Here is a 23164-nt window from a genome sequence, read left to right as displayed (position 1 = left end):
ATCGTTATATTCCCCACAGTACTTTATAAACAATGCGCACTAAATAAAATGAATGAGATAAAAAGTCTCCATTGTTTAAATGACTCTACAAACTAGTTGGGGTGTATCCAGTATTTTTAAAAGTTATATACTTGGTACTTGCTACAGGTGACAGAAAAATATATGACACAGCCCTAAGCTCAAGGAATTTATAAGGTAGTTGGGGAGGGAAGACCCATACATATGAAAAATAACTAAGAATGTGATGCAACTTATGAGAAATACCTGAAAGTGTTTTGGAAGATGGGAGGATGGACTCAGGCAGAAAGAAAAGGCTTCAGGGGCGAGGCAGGATTTGAGCAGAGCTCAGGGAAAAGTAACAGCGTTGTGCAGGTGTTGGAAGTCAGGATTTCTAAAAAGGCAGACAGAAAAGATTTCAGGGAAGGAGATGAGAAGGAAAGGAATAAAGCGTGTGAATAAGACAATGAGGAGCTCAGTTTGGCTAACATCAGAAGATTTTTGTAAGAAATCAACTTAGAAAAGTAGACTGAAAGAAGACTAAAGAATCTTAAAGCTCCACCTAAGACCTTTGCTGTGATCTGTTTTTACTTGTCTTACACCTCAAAGGAAAAGCCTCTTTTACTTCAAGATTCTACCGGTACAAAATGAAAGACGTCTAGAGTTTCTCCTTTAAGCCTATTATTTATTTTATTTGCTCGTTTCCGTTATCTTAACCTAACCACCATCATCAAGTAAAGATTTAAACCAAAGGTTGGCATTCAAGTCTTCACTCCCTCCAGGTAACAGTATTCATGGGGGCTACAGGGCAGGTCTTAAATTTCAGGGAAGAAGAGCCATGAGCATCAAAAGTTGATGATTAAACTGTAAATACAAAGGAAGGTTCTCATCTAAAACCCTTTGGATAACACTTTAGCAAGGATAAACTGGAGCCCTCTAAAGATTAGATAGCACTGAACACAAATGACAAATTCCAGGCTTTTCTCCTACTCTGTGCACAACGGGAGGGTAGGGGGACCAGATATTCCATGACCTACTCTGCCTTGATAACTTTTGGTCTCTTATCATAAACTTATCATAAACTGCTCACCCCAGTCTTCAAGTTAGGCTGAAAGGCAAATATTCTAGATCTACACTCTCCAATATGGTAGCCACTAAGCCACATGCACTGTTTAAATTCTTTTAAAATAAAATTAAAAATTCAGTTCTTCAGTCACAGCAGCCACTTTTCGAGTGCTCAAAAGCCACAGTGCAACATGTAGAATAATTTCCATTATCACAGAAAGTTCTACTGGACAGCACTGTTCTAGAACCTCCTCCATCCAGGGACAATCTACTTGCCAAATGAACAGTGTCCTTCAAAGTGATCACCTGAGGAAACCGTAAGTTTATTTAAATAATACTGCTTTGGTCAAAATGTTTTTTAACTCCTCTTTCAGAGGCAGTTTATAAATTGCCCTTTAGTGGTGACCCAAGATGGCAGTGACCATCTCAATCTCTCAAAGGTCTTCATTAGACTTGCCTCTAAAACACTACTAGCTGTCTCCATAATGTGAATCAAAAATACAATGACGTGTAACTATTGAACACAGCAAAAATTTATCCAAGACACATAGGGTAATTCCAAGAGTTCCAAAAATTATTAACGGCAGTATCACTGTAATAAATGAATGACACCTCTCTAGATGAAAGAATTTAAGATCTGGTGTATTTTTTCCATTTATTTTTAAGTCAGTCACATTACTTTATAATCTTGCTTTCCAAACTATAAGGTTGCAACATATACTATACACTAACCCCCAGAATCCTATATTTACACCATTGATTGATGCCATAGTTATAATATTTTTTCAAGCCAAGAACCACTTGAAAAATGTTCTGAACAGTCAAAAATAGCTACTATATTGCTTGTACATTCTCAAACGGGAGAAGCAGGGACAGCGATCTACTTCCAAGCACCAACTGTACCAGGGAGAAGGGCTCCAGGCATGGATGGTTCAGTGGCACATCCTTTCTGACTCTCTTCCTTCTCATTAAAAGGTTTCTGCCTAAAAACAGGAAGTTTTGTTGCTAAACATCAACACTAGAGGAACAGTTTTTTGTGTTTTTTTTCTGTGTAAGCTACAGGATTATTTTAAGAGACAAAAAAGCGAGGCCTGAAATAAGCAAAAATTTTGAACTACATTAATATCCTAGTTTGTGATTTAACTCTGAGATCTGATTTAAATAACAAATTTAAAAGGGCAAGACATTTATTTCAGGGAAGCAAATAACCTTAGAAGACCTACCCTGTTCAGTATTTCCTAAACAGAAGTGTGCTTTATACGCCTTGAGAATGTTAGCTTTACTCAAAGTTAGGATTCCAGAAAGTAGCGCTATTCTCCTTCCACCCAACACAAACATGCGCTCCACCCTCTGGGAAGCTAAGGTTTGGGACACATTTGTCTAGTGTGTTAGATACTGGAAAACAGTAGCGTCTGGAGAGGCTTCAAGTGATTAGAACAATGCCAGTACATAGTATGCTCCACAAATACTAGCCAGTTATTTCTAAGAATCCAACTGCCCCACTTTCCTCTCAGATATAACCTCTTTCACTACACGTTACTTGAACAGGAAATTACATAAAAATCAGTCTTCCGTTCTAACAAACAAATTTTCTGAGGTTGGGAATACAGTTCAAGATGAGAGCCTTCTCAAAACATAGAACATATACTTACTACAGTTACTCCTAAGCAGTCCCCTAGAATATGCCTCATAAAGGGAAGAATATTGAAAACATGCAGATAAAGAAAACATTTATTTGTAGTAAAAAAACAATGGGTTAGTTATCAGGCTCTTGAAAGAAAGAAAAAAAAAGCACGACTGTAGTGATGAACCCCAAGTTTGGAGGTGAAGCCAGTGCCATCTAACACTTTATGCAAAGCACAAAGAGCCGTCAACTGTTCCAGCTGCCCCAGGAAACCACCAGAGTTCATTTCAAGATGCCTGAGGGATCATTCCCCATCTGCTAACAACCACTACCATTCAGACCCCATCTTGATACCCCTTCCATGAAAGAGAATGGGAATTCAAAAGACTCAATTCTGTTCTACCTGTCAAAGAATATATGAAAGCACAGTTCTATTTCTGAAAGCACAGAAATGAAATGAGATAATGAAATAATTACTTTAATTACTGACACTGATCTAAAGCAATTAAATACTGTCCCCATAGCTAAAATTAACCTTAAATTGGTAATTTCAAGTTTCTACAACATATATGTACAGGATGTCTCATTTCTAAAAGCTGTCTTAAATACATCCCAGTTAAAGCCACACATTTGAAAGGGAACATACCTAGGAAATCCATAAAGGGCTCTTAGTTTCAAAGAAAGCAAATATTTTAAGACTTTAGGTCATACATATTTAAGAAAATAGGGACATGTGACTGTTACAGAGGGGAAAAAATGGGGAACACATGGGACAATGCTTTAAAAAGAGCAGTCTAATGCATGTGTGGTAGCAGGGGGTATATGGGAAATCTCTGTATCTTCCACTCAATTTTGCTGTGAAACTAAAATTGCTCTAAAAAATAACGTCTATTAAAACAAAAAAAATTTTTTCAAGAAACAAAAAGAGCAATCTACTTCAAAAAGTGGATATTGAGTCTTTCCGATACTGACATGCTTTGTGGGGGGAAAAGCAGTAACGAAACAAAACAAAAAAATTTTGGCCACATAATCTCTTAACTCTAGAATCAAACTTAGGAGAATCCAGTATCTACTTAAATAAAAGATGGGATTGGGATAATTTATCAAGTGCTCATTCCTAGCACAGAGGAACACAGAGTTTTTGAAGTTTTTGTTTGTGAAAATTAATAAATGGAAACCTCATTTAAAATGGAGTCCAGGGGCCCGAAGAGGGAGCTGCCACACACTGTCACTTGAGGTCAATTACAGGAAAGATTGTCAATTAATAGACCCCAAGAAAAAGAAGTCCTCAACAGGAAGAATCATCAATTACAGACCCCAATAGGAAGAAACATACATTGCACCCCAAATAGAAACGGACCACACTAGCAACTCAGTCAATGAGAAACCATCACCACCCTGAACTCTTGCTCTTCTCCAATGGACTTCCATTCAAAACAACTCCTCCCAATTTCCTCCTTTTTCCCTATAAAATAATGGTCCTCTCCTTTGATTCTTGGACTTGCCTGTGGCTTTTGCTATAGCTTGCTTGTTCCGAACTGAAATTCTTTGCTGTTCCCCAGTAAATCCATTTTGCTGGTAAAATAACTGGGTGTTTTATTTTTTAGGTTAACAGTTTAAAGGAGGGCAATCCTTAAGAAAATTATATGTATTAACCCTTAGAGACCAGGTTTCTGGATATTTCTTCTTAATTGTGATACATCTGAATTTAGGCTTCTGGGTCATAAATAATTTATACTACTGATAACAAAGTCTAATCATTTCAGATTGTTACTTGCCTGGTGTGGTAGATATATTTTCCTAGAACAAAAATGCTATGCTTATTTGCAGGGAACAGGAAAACTGCTATCAAATCACCTAGTAAACAGAGCCACTGGTTGACCACACACCCATTCACACAGTGAGACATTTCTGCTCTACTGCTCAGTCTTCTGTTTTTAAACGTCTTGCCAGAGGATATTTTAAAGCAATGATTTTCTTTTCATTATACAATCTTTTTCAGTAAAATATAGAGGGCCTAATGACAACTTCTTTACTTTTTATCTACAGAAGTTGCAGAAAAGTCAACCCAAATCTAGGAATATGAGACAAACAGTACCTCATGATGACTGTAGAATTGGACCAGGCCTCAGCTCATATCCTGCCAGAAGTTGGGCAAACATTTTAAGTGACCTTGGCTGTGAGGTCATGATGATGACCTCATAAACAGGAATTCTGATGTTGGTCTGCCTCTAGGATGCAACCTCACCACTTTAAAGAAAAACCAGAAGGTTTGGTATCCCTGAATCTGGAGCTGATGACTCAGGAAATGCACCTTCTCCCAAGAAACTGTCCTCCCATCTAAGATTAGCAGCATCTTTCTCCACTACTGACCACTATAAGCAATGCAGGTAAGCAGGGAGAAGCACATCCACCCAAGTATTCAGCTCACCACGAAGAATGTATTTTTTACATTTTTCAAGTTTGCAAGTTAGTTCTGTTTCAAACTCCTTTTCTTAGTATTCCCTCCTGGAAAATTAAGCTATATTTAAGAATTCTGAAAGGTGAGTAGGAAGTAAATCATAAACTTAAAATGTTATTCCTGCCTTGCCATTCTAATATTTCTTTAACTTCGCCAGCCTCAATATTTTCTACCAAGAAGAGGATTACAATGAGTAAGCAGAAAGTTCAGTTCAGAAACACCCAAAGTGTAAAGCCTCAGCAGAGCTCCAAACAGTGTATCTTTGCTAAGAAAAGGTAAAGTTGTCAGATTGTTGTTATTGTTGTTGTTTTCCCCTGCTTATGAGCTTCAGTTTGCAAGCCAGCACAGAATAAGAATTGGTGAAATTTTATTATTTCTAAGTGGTTAAAAATTATTGAATTGGGGGCCGGCCCCGTGGCCAAGTTCGCGTGCTCCGCTACGGTAGCCCAGGGTTTCTCTGGTTTGGATCCCGGGCGTAGACATGGTACCACTCATTAGGTCCCATGTACTACAACTAGAAGGACCCACAACTAAAATATACAACTATATACTGGGGGGATTTGGGGAGAAAAAGCAGAAAGAAAAAAAAAAGGAGATTGGCAACAGTTGTTAGCTCAGGTGCCAATCTTAAGAAAAAAAATTGAATTGGAAGAAAATGTAGCAAAGGATTAATAATAATTATCTCCAGGTTATGGGATTATATTGGTAGTTTTTATACCATATTTGTGTCTTCTTGGGTTTCTCACATTTTATTTAATGAATAGGTATAATTTCATAAGCAGGAAAAAAATTTAATGATTTTGAGCCACAGTAAAATGCCTTCAACCAGAGAGTACTGAAGCAGACTCTACCGTGCAGCTTTCTACACAGGAACATAAATGCAGCACAAGGCCAGTACGAGGAGTGGATAAGCATGCAGAGTGGCTAGAGGTTCGCCAAGCCTTTTTCTTTTTCTTCCTGGAGTTACAGACCCCACTTCCCAGCTCCCTTTGCAGATCAGTGTGACCATGTGATTGAGTTCTATGTGGGAGGTATGCCACTTCTAGGGCTAGCCCATAAAATGTTCCCATGTACAATCCCCCATCCTCTCAGCCCCTCCGACGGCTTGATGGAGACAAGCTGGGCAACCTCGAAAGCATAGATTGAGGAATGTGGGATCACAAGGTGGAAGAAGGCTGAATCCTGAATCACTTCTCCCCATTCCCCTATCAGGAAATACCCACTCTGGACTTTTCCATAACTGAAAATAAACTCGCATCCATTAAGGTCACCAAAATTAGTGGGGTTTCTTACAGCAGCTAGTTTTTCTTACCTAATAAAGATAAAAACTCTGCTTAGAGATTGGGAATCATCTCACCTAAATAAACTCTATGCACCTGAGATACAAGCTTCCTACCGCAAAAAGCACAATTACATGAATAATAAATAAAAGTATTGTATTTCCTTAAAAGCAAAAAGACATTTTACTGGCAAGAGCAAATTATGTCTAAATTACACACAAGTTTGATGACAGCATATTTAAACTTATATAAGACTGATGAGTTGATAACTGTTCAAGATAGGTGATGGTACCATTCTACTTTTGTGTCTGTCTGAAATTTCCGATAATAAAAAGTTTTATTATAGAAGCTATTTTAGTAAAATCCAAACACCACCTTCTGCCTCACCCCTCATAACCTAAAAAAAGCTTAAGCAATTTACAGAAACAAGAGGTTCCTCAAAACAAGCAGTTTCCAAAAACAAGCATGGTACAAATTATGTTCAAGTGAAAAGGAATAATATTCTTCATAATTCTTGTCTGATTTCTTAAGGTTTTGTTTAGGTTTTTTGTTTACTGTCATAAAAAAATTTGTGGCTTTAAAAAACAAACGTATAAAAAGGTTAGACTGGGTAATGAACACCTGGACTCTGTCCCAGCCGGATGACATTCAACAGGTACGTAACCCCTCCCAGACCTTAATATCCTGATCTATAACCTGAGGATACTGATTAAGTAAGATCTATTTCTAACTCCATCTTTTTGTGGTTCTACTGTTTAGATTCCAAATTGAAACTCCCTAAATGAAAGGGCAAGGATTCAAAAGTGAAAGTGATTCAAAGTGAGGCTCTCACTTTGCCAAAGAGTACTCTGCCATCAGTGAAGAAGAACCCACATCTGATAAGGTGGGCCTCTAACAGGTTCAGCATCTCCTGGCACCCTCCAGCAGGGCACTGTATTGTCTGAGGCAAATCACATCTCCACACTTGGTCTCAGTCCCTTTATAGTCTATTTCGCCCCATCAGCAAAACGAAAATAGTCCTTTATTTACCAAATCCGGAAAATCTGTTGGGAGGCAAAAGGAGAGCTGAAGAATCTCCAATGAATTTAATCTGCCAGGAGAGGGAGTTTAACTCTGGGCCTCCAGAGACAGGTTGCACGTACAGAAGAGGGGGCTTCTGGAAACCCAGGCTTCGGCTTAGCCCCGCTGGGTGACTGAGAGGAAATCCAGCAGTAGACGGGTTAAGTGACTTACCTGTAGAGAGCTGCACTCCGAGACGTCTGAGCTCCCTTCCAATTCTAAAACGTTAAAAGTCCGTGAACTTAATAACAGAAGGGACGTGGAAAGAAGTTCTGAGAGTAATGAAAAGGCTAGTTTGAAAGATGTTTCTGATGCTGATTTTCAAGTCAAGCTTGAGAGAAAAACTCAAATGTTGTGTTCTAATATCATACGCCTGAGTTTGGGAGGTTCATTCACAGCTTAATCCTGTCCCCTGAAGTCATGGTTATGTAAGTGTCTGTTGTATGCTGTGTCACTTGCTCTCCCCCACCCCCAACACAGGAGACACACTGAAACCTGAGCTCATCTGCTTCAGCCACTGAAAACACTTACACAATACTCTGGTGGCTTTCCAAATTGACTAGTATTTCCACTAAAGAAATGTAAGTTATTCAATTTTTCCCCCTCTTTCAATTTCATTCACATTCATATTTCTGTACATACAGAAAAGACTGAGAGAGACAAATAAAATTGACAAGCATTTACAGATTTTCTCCAATTCCTGCGTAAAACAAGGAAGGTCAAGTATTTCAACTTCACAGAAGACTATCAAAACCCAATTACTAAGCTGATAGGCCTGCCCGGGACCAATTTAAACACATCTCGCATGCCAGCTGAACTGAGCTTCAGGTCCTTTGATGGGAAGTGCACAGTCATGCCTCATCTCCCACATATGGGCTGTTTATACACCCAAGGCGCACACTCCACTGCTGCATGCAGCACATTCCCATATATAAGGGCTTCGGGGGACACAGGAAATGACTCTAACAGAATACAAGCAGACGCATCACTCCTCGTGGGGTTTCTCCTGACTACTCTTCCTGCCCCATCTCTCCCTCCCCTGGACTACTCCAGCCACTGTGCAGTCTTCTATTATTGGACGATGAATCACACTCACTCGTGTTTTGTTTGCATAGCATGCTATGACTAAGTTCCTCATGGTCAGGGATGAAATTTGCCTTTGCATCCAAAGGACCCAAGATAGCATGTGATATATAGTAAGAGTTCAAAACCCTTCTGAACTGACTCAACCTCAAAACAAGAACCCATAAAATGATGCAATTCTGTAATTTATACTTCACCCTCTAAGCATTTGCTGAAAACAACAGCATTAGAGGGTTTCCCAACTCTGGGGCCTCTTTTTAAAAGCAGGCCAATGAGGCTATGAGTAAACTGTTCGATTACCACCTCCAGTAGGTGGTACATAAGAGCTGTAAGACAAATTAGATCATTACCTTTGTTGACACTACTATACTTTCTAGAACAGTGCTGTCCAATAGAAGTATAACGTGAGATATATGCATAACTTTGAATTTTCTAGCAAGCACATTTAAAAAATAAAATAGCTGAAACTAATAACATTTTATTTAACCCAGTAAATCCAAAATATTACTTCAAAATGTAATCAATATAAAAATTATTACTAAGCTACTTCACATTCTTTTTTTCATACTAGGTCTTTGAAATCTATTGTGTATTTTATACTTAATAGCACATAACAACTTGGACTTCACACAGTTCAAGTGCTCAAAAGCCATCCGCGGATTGTGGCTACTGTACTGGACAGTGCAGGTGTGGAATGTACGTTTAAGGCAGAATATAACGTAGCTCTCCTCTTGGCATTGATAAGACACTTGCCAATCAAATACCCCAAATCGGGCTGCGTATGCAACCTTCGTCTTTCCTACTTCATTACAATACATATGTGAGGAAAAGATCAGAAAAACGTAAACTCTTGAACATAAAACTTTGAATAATCTAATTGTTCTTAAGATAAAAAAGGAAAAAATAGCATTTACAGCAAAAGGACCCTTAAAATATCTATTTGACAGGGGATACCTAATGTGTAAAGAAGCCCTGCTTACAGCACAGGCCCTGCCCAGTAAAACTGACAGCTTACATTAAGAGTTTGAAAATATACCCACGCAAACTCAAAGCAAAGTACAGAGATTGAGTTACACATAAAAATTTAACAGGTGTGTCTCAAGATACAAGAAAGGAACCGAGAGTCAGCAACCGGCAGATTTAAGGCCAGTATGGCAGGAGGCAGCATTTCAAGTAGAAAGAGGGGAGCGAGAGCATTATTTTACTGAAGCAGCATCTTCCATCTTTCTGACTGAGGTAAACCAATGCAGAGTGAAGGAATGGCGTGTTAAGAACATATGGAAAGATCAGCCTGCAGACTGGATGGAAAAACTGTAGGAGAGAAAAGAGAGGTGAAGGATGCAACTGTATTGTCAGCTATTAGTTTCTTACTAATCTGATATTTTTTCCCCTAAACTTTAGTAAATTGGCTTTGACTTAGAAACAGGCTAGTGGCTATAATGTAAAATGTAAGACCCAGGAAAGAAAGAGCCTTGTCCCAAGTTTTAACATCTGGAAAACTTGTTAGTCTACTGAATGAAAACGCAGAATACTCCTCGGAGGATGGAGGGAGGAGCATCTTCTCCAGGGTAGAGTATCTGGCAAGCACATGAGTGGTCAGTCGGTGTGAACTGATGATGAGTGACATGAAGCCACATAAGGTCATCCTAAGGTTCTGGCCTACCCGAAGCTTGCCCCTTGAACACAGGGAAAATGTGTGTGACTTCACCAAACACAGTGTAGGGTACAGGCCACAGAAGAGCCACTGTTCACATCAGTGTAATGACAAGTGAGAGAAACTAGAGAGAAGAAGGTAGGGGACCGGAGCCATCTGTTGTCAGCAGCAACTAAATGACTGGTTTAAAGGCAACAGGATAAACCATACACATGGGAGATAAGTCACTAAGGCTGATGCCTGGGAAGACAGGGAGGGATTTTGAAATTGTCCCTCTGTTTCTTTATCCCACCATCTCCAGCAGACCATTCCAAGACTCAGGAATAATGAAAAGATTAGCCAGGGGGAAAAGGCCATGCAGCCTTGCCAGAAATAAACATACAGAAGAAGTGAAAGCCATTTTCCCACGTGGAAAGAAATAGAGAATCCATCTTCCAGAGAGCAGACTCTGTCCTTCCAAAGGGTAAGCTTAAAACGGTGGAGCAGTGTCTCAAATGTGTTGAGGAGGCCAGAGCATCTGGAAATAGTGGTGTTCTTAATAGAATACCACAAAATACTGAGGTTCAGTACAAAGTCTAAATTTTCTAAATATACCGTGGCAGGAGCCTAAGACTTAAACTAAAAAACTCCCACAATAAATGGAAAATGAAATTAAGAAAACCATTGTTCATTACTTAATTTTTCATATAAATTGGAAAAAGCAGCATTGTAGTCTAGCTTAAAGATTGCCAGAGTTCTCCAAAGATCACCTAGCTGAAGAAACAGAATCTTCTAAGAACTGCAAGTCACCTGACACCTCTCTCACAGTTCAAGTTAATTTTGTACCACTTTTGATAAACTTACAGTTAATCCACAAGCTGAAGAAAGAGGTGGTAATAACATATTCATGTAGTGCTAAATTTATATATTTCAGAAATCATTATAAAGTATGACACAAAATAATAAAATAAGTTAAAGGAAGAGAAAAGGAGACATGAGAAAGGTAAAACTAAAATGTAAAAAACACCAACTTAAGTATGGGGCCACCTGTCAACACTTTCATTCAGTTCCACATCTCTCTACTCAGTTTATTACCTTGTTCTTACAGGATTTACTTACACCAACTCCAAAGAGCCATTTGTCAGAATACGAGCACTCACAGCTATTTTTCAAAACATGGTCCTCATTGTCTTTACTTGCAACAATTTCAGTTCCCTGTGCCTCTCATATGGTAGATTACTTAACAAATGTTAATTGAATATTAAATACATGCAGCCTATCCTCCTTTTTTTCATTCCATTGTCAAAAATATTCATGAACACCAATACTTCCACAAACATCTCCAACTCCTGGGTAATTCATCTGGATGGGTCCTGTTGCTGTCATCACTCTGGATTCATAAGGGAATATCTAGGCAAAAAATGTTAGAAAGATTCCAGGTAGCATAATTCTGGCTCTTCTTTAGCCTTCTGTCACCTTATTGTACTTGAGTACCACTAAGATCTATTTTCACTGACATTTATCTACATAAGTAGCATTTATGTATGTTTCATACACAATATATGATATAACTTTTTAAATAGGCCAGACTCAGCTTTAAAATTAACACAAAGAATTAAAAACGCAAACTGCATATCTCTAGCAAGGATAAAGTACAAAAGATGAAAGGTAAATAAATAGCGTAGTCACTATTTAAGGGAATCAATGTGAAAAGCCCATTTAGGCATTAAAGGACTAACACAAGCCAGTAAGGGTCAGAAAATTAACTGGCTCCTTAATTCAAACGGTGCTACAAGGGAGTTGTACTTCCCACTTCTAACTGGTAGAGCCCTTACAAAGCAATTTATAAAATCAGTCTACCAACCCTAAGTGTTGGTTTGAGAATATCATACAGTAAGATACTGAAAGTAAACAGAAAGTTTTACAATATCTTTCCATCAAAGTCAGAAGTAGAATTTTAAGTGATTGAAGACTCAGTTCAGGATGTTGCTGAACAAAGTCAGAACAGAGTATCAATAGATAGACAAAACCCCTTGAAAAATTATTCTGTGCTTGAAAATTACATGCTTTTAAAACTTAAAGTATGTATGACATAGTACAGAACACAATCTGTACCCAGAGTTTCAAAGTCTACAGCCATTTTAAAAAGGAGGGGGAGGAGGCCAAAACCTAACTAAGGCAAAGAGAGCTGGAACATTAGACCTTTTTTTAAAAGATGGAACTCTGTGCCACGATGCAACTGCCTGCAATTATGAATGTCTTTGTACAACTAAGTTTGAGTGAAGATTTATTTTCTTCCTGCTACTTAGATAAGCAGAAAATAAGCAGCCTCCCAAAGTTCCTCCATCTTCAAAAGAATTAAAAAAAAAAAAAAAGATGAGGGGGACATGGAAAGCCAAATAATTTGAGCTATTTTGCTCATTTACACAAGTTTCTACAAAATTCCTGTGATTCTTATACCACCAGCTTAGAGATGGATCTTAAAAGGGACTGAAATTACTAGGCCTGGTTAGTATCCCAGAAGAACTTAATAGGTCGACAGCAGTCAATAATACTAATATGTAAAATATGTAAAAAGGAGCAAATGTGCTTAATATAGCATCATAAACTTTTAAAATCAGAAGAGACCTTAGCAATCTAGTTCAACTTCCTCATTTTACCACGGAGGAAACTGATTCTGAAAAGTGACATCACTCGTTAAGGTCACAGTTACTTAACAACCTAGGACTAAAACTCTAATCTCCAGATTAAAGACTCCTGACCCTGAACTATGCTGATGAAAAAAGTTTCTGATCTGTAATATACAGCAGCGAGATAAATGAGTCAATCTCAAAGCAAGTTAAAACTGGCTTCCCTTTACAATCTTCACAAAGGAATAAAAGCAGGCATATTGTTGCTTGCCCTTAAACAGTCAGACATTGCCCATACTAAGAGCAAACACACACCAACTGTTTGCTCTGAACGAGAACAGGGCATGAAGATAACTCACAGAAGAATCAATTACTTCCTTACTGTTTTTTTCTCTTTATAAAAGCCTTCTTGTTTTTACTTTGCAAATAAGCAAATTTAATACTTGCTATAGGTCTTTAGATCCAACAGAAGAAATAACCACATTTCTATTTTCACAATACTAAAGGATATCTGGCTATTTCAAGAGAAAATATCCCCTACTAATTTTACTCATTTACTAATTTTACTTAGGGTCCCTAAGAGAGTTTTCTGGACAATGAGCCTAGGTGCTGTAAATGGAGCCTAGGAATTGTTTTCATTTGCATCTTAACACCCAACGTCATTGTTGGTTCTTTTTCACCTGTTTAGGTCATCTTCTACACAGACACACAGCAAGTTCTATTAGACCTTAGAAAGAAAAACTCCACCTTTAATTAAACTGTGGGAAATAAAACTGACAAACACATGACAGGACCTGAAATTTGGCAAGGCACAAGTTCTGACATGAGGAGCATGAGTGGCTTTTCCATGCTGAATATTTAATTCTTCATAAATTACAAGTTCTTCAGCAACAACTGTTCATTAAAAATATGCCGTTCAGTAACGGCAAGGCACTCCTACTCAAATTAATTTTCCAAAACATGGCAGGAAGAAAGGTTTTCATTTCTCCTCCCAGTAGAAGTGGATTTTTCCCCCATTCTGACTTAAATGAAAGGAGAAAACTCAGGTGCTGAAACGTAACTTCCTTTAGCGATGGGAAGTCAGGAAGACACAAGGGACTGAAGGGGAAGGGAAGAGTACTAACGCTTACTAGGGTCTACACACATTAATTCATTTAATTGTCACAATGACTGTACGGAGTAGCTATTATCCTCAATTTATAGATGAGAAAACTGCACTCCAAAACTGAAGCAGTTTGTGCAAGGTCTTCCTAAAGTAACAGAGCCAGGATTTGCTGTCAGGCAAAGGATGGAATTCTTGCTCTTAACCTGACTTCCGCTAACAGCTCTGGGGTCCCCAAGAGCAGAACGTGTACCTGTTTTACTCAACTTTGTACCCCCAACATCTGTGCTACTGTCCCCTACAGTACACACTCAATAAATGCTTGATGAATATATGAATTAAAAGATAATTGGTAAACTCAACAACAAAAAAACAAACAACCCAATTCAAAACTGGTAAAGGACTTAAATAGACATTTCTTCAAGATGTACAAATGGCCAATAAGCGAATGAAAAGATGCTCAACATCACTAACCATTAGGAAAATGCAAATTATAACCACAGTGAGAGGGGCCAGCCCCAAGGCCGAGTGGTTAAGTTCTCGCGCTCCGCTTCAGCTGCCCAGGGTTTTGCCGGTTCGGATCCTGGGTGCGGACATGGCACCACTTGTCAGGCCATGCTGAGGCGACATTCCACATGCCACAACTAAAGGACTCACAACTAAAATACACAACTACGTACAGGGGTGCTTTGGGGAGAAAAAGGAAAAATAAAATCTTAAAAAAAAAAAAAACAGTGAGATACAACCTCATACCCATTAGTATGGTTACTATCAAAAAAACAGAAAACAAGTGTTGGCAGAGATGTGGAGAAATTGGAACCCTGGTGCACTGTTGGTGGGACTATAAAATGGTACAGTCACTGAGGAAAACATATGGCAGTTCCTCAAAAAATTAAAAAGAATTACCATAGGATCTAGCAATCTTGCTTTTGGGCATATACCCAAAATATCTGAAAGCAGTATCTCAAAGTGGTATTTATACACCCATGTTCATAGCAGCATCATTTGCCATAGCTAAAACGTGGAAGCAATCCAAGTGTCCACTGACAGATGAATGGGTAAGCAAAATGTGGTATACACATACAACGGAGTATTATTCAGCCTTTAAAAGGAAGGAAATTCTGAAAGATGCTACAACATGGATGAACCTGAGGACATCACACTAAATGAAATAAGCCAGTCACAAAAGGACAAATGTTGTATGGTTCCACTCATATGAGGTGCCTAAGAGTACTCGAAATCATAGAGACAGAAAGTAGAATGGTGGCTGCCAGGTGTAAGGAGAGAGGGACTGGGGAATTAGTGTTTAATGGGAATAGAGTTTCAGTTTTGCAAGATGAAAAGAACTCTGGAGATGGATGGTAGGGATGGTTGCAAAACAATATGAATGTACTTAATGCCACTTAAAAATGGTTAAGATGGTAATTTTTATATGTGTATTTTACCATAATAAAAGCAAGTGAAAGATAATTGGTATTCTTTTGTACATCCTTTTTATCCTAAATGGTAGCATACTACTGTTCTGCACTTTGCTTTTATACTTAATAAATTTTTGAAGGCAAAAAATAAAAAGATAATTGATACATTCTCCGAAGAAGCTATACAAATGGCCACTAAGTACACAAAAATGTGCTCAACATCACTAGCCATAGGGAAAATGCAAATTAAAATCACAAGATACCTCACCTCACCCCGACTTGGATGACTAATAAAAAATCGAGATAACAACAAGTGTTGGTGAGGATATGGAAAAACTGGAACCTCAATCATTGCTGGTGGTACAATCACTTTAGAAAACAGTTTTGCAGTTTCTCAAAAGGTAGAGTTCTCATATGATCCAGCAATTCCATACTGAGATATACACCCCAAGATAAATGGAAACGTATGTCCACACAAAAACTAATACCCAGATGTTCATAGCAGCACTGTGAAAGTGGAAACAACCCAAATGTCCACCAGCTGGTGAATAGACAAAATGTGGTATATCCAGACAATGGACTATAATAAAAAATAAAAAAGAACAAAGTGAGCCAGCCCTGATGGCCTAGTGGTTAAAGCTCAGTGTGCTCCACTTTGGCAGCCGGGGTTCAGTTCCTGGTGCAATACACCACCGCTCATCTGTCTGTAGCCAGGCTGTGGCGGCAGCTCACATAGAAGAACCAGAAGGACTTACAGCTAGAATATACAACTATGTACTGGGGCTTTTGGGGGAGGGGGAGGAAGATTGGTAACCGATGTTAGCTCAGAGCAAATCTTTCCTAGCAAAAAAAAAAAAAAGAATGAAGTATTGATACAAGCTACAACATGGATGAACCTTGAAAACATTTTGCTAAGTGAAAGAAGCCAGTCATATTCTGATTCCATTTATATGAAACGTCCAGAACAGGCAGACTTACAGAGACATAGAGTAGGGCTGGGAGGGTCAGGGGGAAATGAGGAGTGACTGCTAATGGGTAGAAGGTTTCTTTTCGGTATGAAGAAAATATTCTAAAACTGATTGTGGTGATGGCTGCATAACTCTGTGTAAAACAAGAGAATTCGTATACCCAGCAGTTTTCCAGTTTACTACCTACAACCAGATATTTTTGACCAAACATCGGAAAAAAGACATGCAGAAAGTTCAGCGATTATAAACTGCTAAAGACCAGTCAGAGGGACCTCCTCAGGGCAGGGAAGCCTCCCCTGGATATAAACCCAAATGTCTTTTCTCAAGTTTATTTTCTGTTACCCGCCCTCAAACTACAGAACAGCAGACTATCTGCCATTATCTCAACACGCTACTTTTACGTCTCGTATCTTTGCTCAAGCTGGCCTGGAAAGTCTCACCTCACCTGTCCCTGCCTACAAACCCTAGTTCTTCATCAATGCCAAACACAAGTGCCAATTCGTTACTTCGGAAGCTTTCTTTGATTCCCTCCCCAACACACATCCCAAGCCAAACAAACTCATCTCTTCCACGGTCCCATCCCACCTCCGTTTTATCCTATACCTTGCCTAGAGTAGTTGTCTCACAAGGTGAGACAGAGAGCTCCTTGTACCTGGCAGAGTCTTCACAGCACTCAACAAATGTTTGATAAACTGGCATCTTTGGGGTTTTCTCCCACCCCACCAGACACTTTTTATTGGTCACATTCATCTGAAAAGCTTTACTATAAATTTATAAGCATGGATACAATAAACCAGGTGACTCACAGGCAACTGGCCTCTGTCTTCCCAGCCTCTTTGGTATTTGAAAGTGCTGAGAAACTCCCTTTGCACTACTGTTACCACCTGACAAGGTTATCCAGAGATCTCTAGCTCATCAAGGCCTAATTCTTTTCATCAATACAGCAACCCTATAGGGTGGAAAGGGCAGGTGTCATCCCCATTTTACAGAGCGAGAAGCAGATTGAGAGGTTAAGCAATTTGCCCAAGTTCACAGACTCACAGAACTGAGGCTGAAACAAATTCAGGACCTCAAACTTCTTAATACCGGTTCTGACTTCCCATGTTGGTTTGCTGAGACTGTTTCCACTGAACATATTACACTTTAAATTACTTAGAAATATAGGGGCCAGCCCTGTGGCATAGTGGTTAAGTTCGGGACACTCCACTTGGTGGCCCAGGTTCGCAGGTTCAGATCCCAGGCACAGACCTACACCACTTGTCAGCAATGCTGTGGCAGTGACCCACATGTAAAGTAGAAGACTGGTGCAGATGTCGGCTCAGGGCTAATCTTCCTCAAGCAAAAAAAGAGGAAGACTGGCAACAGACGTTAGCTCAGGGGGAATCTTCCTCAGAAAAAAAAGAAAAGAAACATAGATCCAGACATAAATATTCTTTTTAAGTATAAAGAAAAAATACTGGAAGGTCATATTCTAAAATAATGAAATGATTTTCTCTGGACAGTAGGATTACGAATTTGCTTTCTTCTGTTTTTGTATGTGTGTGTTTTATACCTTATGCATTGAACCCACATATTACAAGAGAAAATACGTTATTAAAATGTAAGGGCCACTGTAAAACTAGTATATAAGGAAAATATAAGCCTGAGAACCTAAAAAAAAAACTTCACTGGAAAACATTTTCTAAAATCTAAATTTCACTCTGATACTAGATTCTAAGCAAGCCACAGACACCTTACAACAGAAATTAGCAATATGGTTTCATGTGATACACATGCTTTTTCCTAGTCACCTATGTGTGAAAGAAACTTAGTGATAAAAGTTTTCTTTCACTGAGGCTGTAAAAAAGTTACGCTGCCTATAAAGGTTATTTATTCTCTAGTCTGCAAAAGAAAAGTCTAAATAGGTTCTTTCCTGCCTTAAGGTATTAGAGGATAATGTCTCCAATAAGATTCACTCTAAGGAGAAAATCAGTTAAAGAGAGAAGGCAGGAAGTCAAAAGAGTTAATTAAAAGGTCTTTAGGACAATATTCCTAATATTTCTTAAATTTCCTGGGAGGGAGAAAAATATGCCAAATATTTCAATGCACTACTTGACTAGGAATTTGTAGAATCAGGGGGAAAAAACGCATTCAAGTTGCCTTCCCTTTATACATCAAACCCAAATTTTGGATGATTTGCACGTCCTGAACATCTGGATCTTCAGGCCCTTAACTTCAGAGAAGATCCAGTAAATCAAGGACTCGGCAATTTTAAGTGTAAAAAATGGGCAGTTAAAACTGGGATCTAATCCAAGCTATACTTAGACATAAGTCAGCAAAGGAGAACACAAATATCAAACCAACTCAATTCAAGTCGGAAGTATACTAGACCTTACGCTTACAGAAAACGCGAGGGCAGCAAAATGCCTGTCTGTAGTGTCATTAGCATCCCTGAGGAGAGGGAGACGAGAATCATTTCCCCAGGGAAAGATGTACCAGAGATCCCCCAGAGGATTCTCTAACAGGACTACTTCCTTTTTTCTAAGATTTTGCAAAGAGTACTTTTAAGATTTTGTTGCTGAACCACAATAAGATCGACAGTTAAAAAACAGACCCACCCACTGAGTTAGTGCTAGCGGAATCTGTCCTTCTGGAAGTGCCAGATGGAGATTTAAAAAAAAAAAAAAGCTCTTTACTAATTGTGGCCAAGATTCCTTGGTACTTGGTGCCAGGGCCAGGATATTAACCCAGATGTCCTAGCCAAATTCAAGGTTGGTTAATTACAGTCTGCCAACCTACCCAAAAAAGTAAAAAGGCCTCCTCTGTTCCCCTCATTGAAATCTGAAGAGAAGTCACTCTTACTTGAGATTCTTGTATGGGATCATCAGTCAACACATTGTCCCTTAAAAGTGCACTGTAACTCAAATGCTAATTTAAAGCATATGGATTCTTTGAGTTCCATCTACATGGAAAACATACAACACGTATATTAAAAATATTTAAGATACTATGATAGTTTAAAGTTTCCCTAAATAGTTATCAAAAAAAATCATATCCGGGGTAATACTGACACTGCTTTTGAATTAAGATCGAAGAGACTTACATAAAGGTTTATATGAAACATAAATTTTAAACCATGAAACTTTTTTTTTTGAGGAAGATTAGCCCTGAGCTAACGACTGCCAATCGTCCTCTTTTTGCTGCAGAAGCCTGGCCCTGAGCTAACATCCATGCCCATCTTCCTCTTCTTCTATACATGGGACGCCTACCACAGCATGGCTTTTGCCAAGCGGTGTCATGTCCGCACCCAGGATCCGAACCAGCGAACCCCGGGCTGCCGAGAAACGGAACCTGTGGACTTAACTGATGCACCACCACCAGGCCAGCCCCATAACCATGAAACTTTTAAGACTAAAAAGGAAGGCTTTGCTGCCAGGAGCACAATTCCAGGAAAAAGCTATACTGTACATGCAAATGTCAGTTACAAGGCCTCCCAAGGTTGAGCAAAGAGCCTGCATACAAATAGGAAAAGCACACTCTACACTCAACAGCAAGTCTGAACATCAAGCACCGCTCTGGCCTTCCTGCCAGCCACTTTCTTAAGGTTGCACTGCCAACAGATTCTGTGCATTGCCTAATATAACATAAACTAGGGTTCAATTTCTAGCTATGTATTCACTGGCTGTGCAGTCTTTTAGGCAAGTAAGTGAGGCTCAGTTCCCCCATCTTTAACTTTTTCTTCATCAAAATCACTAATAACATGGTATAAAATTATTCCATATCTTTCGTTATTTTAAAATATTTTAATAAATGTTTTAAGGACTACAACCTATATGGCCTTAAATTATCTGCCTTCTCCCAAGCTTCCACCTCAGGACCTTTGCACTTGCTGTTCCCTCTTCCTAGGATGCTTTTCCCTCTGGGATCTACATTCCCTCACCTCCTCTAGGTCTCTACTCAAAAGTCAGGTTCTCAGCGAGATCTCCTCTTGCCACCCTAAGATTTCCATTACCCTAACTCTTGTCCCCAAAACTTCATATTCCCCCTTCCCTGATTTTTTTTTCTTACCACGTATCACTTCCCAACATACTATGCATTTTACTAATATGAGTATTGTCTGCCTCCCCTACTCAAAGGGGAGTTCCAAGAGAGCAGGGATTTCTGTCTGTTTTATTCACTGCTGTATCACCAGCATCCAGATGGCACCTGGCACACAGTAGGTGCTCAATATCTGTTGAATGAATACTAAATGAGACCTAATTACAGCCCACAGATAGGTACACATTAGCCCCACAAGCTGCCTTTAGGGAAACTATCACAACACTTCAAAAATACTACTATAAAGGACAACTACAGGCTTGCCCTGACTAATAAACACTGTCCATTCTGTACATCAGAAAAACACACTCCACCTCCCACCTCATTTGTACAAGGAAAGGAGGAAAGAAGCTAATTGGGATAAAGTAGAAAGTTATATGAGGTTAAAAGTCTCATTTCAGTTAACATTGTATAGACAAAGTGTTCTTTTAGTGTTGACAAATATTAAGCCATCTCTCTGTGACTTTACTAAACTACCTTCTGTTTTTTTATTTAGCTTTGTCTTCTATAAAACCAGTCTTGAAACTAATGGACCACATATTTTCAATTAACTAAATAATACATATTTACCGAACACATGGGACTCTGCAGAATCCTACAGAGGATGCTATAAAGTGAAATACAAGGTCCTTGCCATATATACCCCCAGAATATAAATGTATATATATAGACATATCTATATATGTCTATATATATACATTTAGGTGCCTACCTTTGCATGGAGTATAAGAGGACAAATTTATCTCTCATATACCATCTATTGGGCTTAGAATCCCAAAAGAGACAGCACTTAAGAAGCGAGAGTCAAACATTCCTGAGTTAAGTTCATAGGCATTGATGGGTCATACGGGGTGTGAGAAACTCAATGTTACACATTGAGTAAAAAAAATTTTATTTAGAATAAGTAAGAAGAGCACCAAACTCCTAAAGAACAGAAACCAGATCGGCTTATGTTGTGCTCAAGCACAAGTAGGAACTTAAGCAATTGCTGAAAAAAGTAGGGAAGGGCAGGATCTTTATCTTCAGACAGAGTATCTCGCGAGGGCCTACTCAGTTTCAGTTTTTTACCCTTCTGAACTAGGCCTAGTGGGAGGCCTGAGACGTACCTTACTACTTGCTCTGAACCTCAAAAACCCAGCACAAGGCCTTGGCCAAGCAAGCACCCACTTCCTTTGCTTTAATAAAGGCCAGCTTTGCTCCTTGCCAGAGATCCTCCATCCTAATTTAATAACCAAGCACCTGGAGTCAGAATAGCTGAGCCCAAATCCTGACACCACTTACTAGCTATGTGACCCTGGGCCAGGAACTTGACCTTTCTACGCCTCCTCTGTAAAATGGGGATAATGATAGTGCCAGCACTGGGTTACACTGATTAATGAGATAAAACACATAAAAGACTTGCCCAGAGCCTGACCATAGGAAGCTCTCAATAAATGTTAATGGCATTATTTCCAGAGAAAAACTGCCCCAAGGCTGGGGAGCAACATACTTGAGGTTTCTTACAAAGGTTATCATTAAAGCCAAAAGTCAAACACATTTGGTACAGATACTGTAAGTAATAATAATAAAAGGGTGACACCAACCAGAATGATAACCATAACAGCAGCAGCAGCAACACTCCTACTGAGCCTACCGGCCAGGCACTGTCCTAATCTAAAACAGGAACAAGGCAAGGTTGCTGAATCAAAAAAAAAAAAAATACAGAATTTTCCCCACTGTCCTTTCTAAATACAGTAATTGGCCCCCAAGTTTTGCTAAAAACAGGTATCAAACGATTACAGACTTCAGACTTAACGTGTAATTTCTTCCCACCGAAGAGGAGGGGCTGTGAAGGGAGGAGGGGGCGGTGCTCGGGTCCTGCCAGATGGAAAAACCACATGAAGTGGAGAAACGGCCGAGTTCCGGGTTGGCCCCCCATCACAAGCCGGTGCCCGCCGCCCAGGACCTCCCAGCGACCGGCATCCGAAGGCTCTGCCTGTAGAATGACCTCCGAACAAGTGTCATCTGCCTTCCGAGCCAATCCCCTGCCGAGGCACAAGGTTCGGGCGACGGGGCAGCGCTACTATCTCCCAAATCTTGTCACCTCCTGTCATCCCCCCGCTCGGAGAATCACAGCCCCACTCGGGGGGGAACAAAAGCCACGGCCAGGCCAGGCCCGAGGCCAGCCGGGGCCAGCCCGCCGGCCGGCGCCCTGCGGAGGCCACGGCCACGGTGCCCTCCACGCCCGCCCGCGGAATGCTCAGGTGACCGGGCGGCGGCGCCCGGGGCAACAGGTCCTGCCGGGCCTCGGCCTCCCGGGGGTCCGGCGACCCCAGGCCCACCGGGGCCGGGCGGAGCGGGGCGGGGGTGAGGAGGGAGCGGCGCCCGGGGCGGCGCAGGGCACGGAGTCCACGCTCCATCTTGAGGCGGGCGGAGAAAGGGAAGGCCGGGCTCGGCGCTGACAGGGCCGGCCACTTTCCCGGCTCCGACGAGAGCAGCCCAGGGACCCCGGCCTCCGGGCCCACCCACCCGGGGCTCCAGGGGGCCCTCGGGGACGGCCCCTGCCGGACGGCGGGCCCGACCCCGGCCCCGAGCCCCGAGCCCCGAGCCGGGAGGGCAGGAGCGGGCCCGGCAGGCCGGAGGGAGCGGTGCGGAGGGGTCGGGGAAGGGAAGGGAAGAGGGCCGCGCCGCCCCCCCGCGCCCCGCGCCCCGCTCACCGCTCGCCGCGCCGCCGCCTCGGTCGCCGCCAGCCGCCAGCCGCCGCCACCTGCCCCACTGCAGCAGCAGC

The 23164-nt window shown here is 40.5% G+C and overlaps 1 protein-coding gene across 12 annotated transcripts in view; it reads right to left on the bottom strand.

Annotated features, from left to right (window-relative positions):
• The window catches only part of CLIP1 (CAP-Gly domain containing linker protein 1), a 113986-nt gene extending 90822 nt beyond the window's left edge, over positions 1–23164 (bottom strand). For 6 of the 12 annotated variants that reach the window (XM_046638951.1, XM_046638955.1, XM_046638958.1 and 3 more), the window contains exon 1: positions 7661–8347. The gene's annotated coding sequence lies outside the window, so the exon portion shown is untranslated. Of the gene's footprint in view, positions 1–264; positions 392–7660; positions 8358–23093 lie in introns of those variants that run through there. The other 6 variants (XM_046638956.1, XM_046638961.1, XM_046638954.1 and 3 more) reach the window with 5 other exon arrangements.

The sequence above is a fragment of the Equus quagga genome, chromosome 15, assembly GCF_021613505.1.
Source record: "Equus quagga isolate Etosha38 chromosome 15, UCLA_HA_Equagga_1.0, whole genome shotgun sequence".
Taxonomy (NCBI): domain Eukaryota; kingdom Metazoa; phylum Chordata; class Mammalia; order Perissodactyla; family Equidae; genus Equus; species Equus quagga.
This window is presented reverse-complemented; position numbering and strand designations above follow the sequence as displayed.